The 1,971-nt window shown below is 34.6% G+C and overlaps 1 non-coding gene across 1 annotated transcript; it reads right to left on the minus strand.

Moving 5' to 3' along the window:
- Positions 1 to 1,318: 1,318 nt before the first annotated feature.
- Positions 1,319 to 1,425, minus strand: LOC131145320 (small nucleolar RNA R71). The gene has a single exon (XR_009134103.1). It is a non-coding gene; the product is annotated as a small nucleolar RNA R71 (small nucleolar RNA).
- Between the last annotated feature and the right edge of the window lie 546 nt (positions 1,426 to 1,971).

Below are 1,971 nucleotides of genomic sequence, written 5' to 3' on the forward strand. Positions count from 1 at the left end.
AATTAGTTTCAAACTATGCTTGCTTTTCTATGCTAATATGAAGTAATTTTCTTCCCTATTTATCTGATTTATTCTAAGCTTATTGCTTTTGATTAACTGGCCATTAATTAAATGATTTCAATCCTGTGATTTGCTATCGAAAGAGGGAATTATAGGATAGATCTTGGATATTTCGACATAGGTAAATGTAGAGATTGAGAGACTTGTATGAACCTATGTAGTATTAAAATCGTGGGTCTTATTGCGTTCTTGTTTTATTAATTTGCATACTTTTGTGTTGAATGATGAACAAGAATAGTTTCCAATTAACTATCGAAAGGGGCTTTTGGAAGAATTTAAGATTTGCTAACAAGTAGAGAAAATTAATTTCTATTAGTTAGATGAGTAAAGCATAGTGAGAAACTAGGTGAAATCGATTTCCTAGAAGTTTTCTCTCTCATTAATTTGATACTTGAGCAAACATTTTCATTCTCCTTTGAATATTTTCTTTAAATTGAGTTTATTTCAATTTTTGCACTTACAAAAATCTAAATTTCTTTTCTAAATAAAGTCAAGATTAGTATAATTTTGGTACTTGGCAAAAGTAAGTCACCAATCCCTGAGGACGATACTCTTCTAATCACTTTACTATAAAATTACGATACTATGCACTTACAGTTTTACACCGATCAAGTTTTTGGTGTCGTTGCCGGGGATTAATTTTTTCTTATTTTTTCCAATATCGATACAAAGTAATCTTGGTTTTAATTTAGAATTTTATTTTTATTTTTATTTATTTTATTTTTATTCTATTTCTTTTTTTTCTTTTCTTCTTCAGGTGTGTTTTTTATGTTGGATGCATCGTGTTAGAACCCGTGACATCACTCCTTTTGATCCGAAGATTGAAAGAACTCTCAGAGCACTAAGAAAGAAGAAAGTACTAGCCATGGAGAACGGACAAGAGAATGTGCAGCAACACGCTTTGAATGATTATGTACGGCCAGTTGTGAATGACAACTACTCGGGTATATTACACCAAACCATTAATGCCAACAATTTTGAGCTCAAACCCACCTTGACTAGCATGGTGCAACAAGCCCAATTCAGCGGATCACCACTTGATGATCCCAATATTCATTTGGCAATGTTTCTAGAGATTTACGACACTATAAAGATCAATGGTGTTACCAAAGACACCATTAGACTGAGGTTGTTCCCTTTTTTTTTTAGGGACAAGGCAAGAGGTTGGCTACAATCTTTACAACCAATAAGTATCACTAGTTGGCAGGACATGGCTGAAAAGTTTATGGCTAAATTCTTCCCACCTGCAAAAATAGCCCAACTCAAAAGTGAGATTCGTCAATTCAAGCAAAATGATTTTGAATCACTCTACGAAGCATGGGAAAGGTATAAAGATTTGATTCAATGCTGCCCACAACATGGATTGCCGGATTGGTTGCAAATTCAAATGTTTTATAATGGGTTAAATGGGCAAACTCGGACATTAGTTGATGCTGCATGTAAGGGAACTTTGATGTCAAAGACTTCTGAGGATGCTACTTCTTTTTTGGAAGAAATTGCCTCAAATAACTATCAATGGCCAACCAAAAGAACTATAGCTAAGAAAGTTGCTAGGATTCATTAATTGGAGCTGTTTGCTGCCCTTTTAGCTCAAGTTGCTTCTCTATCCCATTAGATTTCAGCTTTGACCACCCAAAAGATACCACAACATGCAAAATATGTGGCAGTTACAAGTAGGACAAATCCAAGCAATGAAGCGAGTTAAGAACAGGTTCAATACATCAATAATCAAAGCTACAACTATCAGGGTAATCCTGTGCCACAATATTACCATCAAAGGCTTTGAAATCATGAGAATTTGTCTTATGGAAAAACAATGAATGTGCTACAACCTCCTCCAGGACTTGATAGTCAACACATCAAGAAGAAGATGTCACTTGAGGATGTCATGGTATCATTTGTTGAGGAGAC

Source organism: Malania oleifera, chromosome 12 (genome assembly GCF_029873635.1).
Source record: "Malania oleifera isolate guangnan ecotype guangnan chromosome 12, ASM2987363v1, whole genome shotgun sequence".
Taxonomy (NCBI): domain Eukaryota; kingdom Viridiplantae; phylum Streptophyta; class Magnoliopsida; order Santalales; family Ximeniaceae; genus Malania; species Malania oleifera.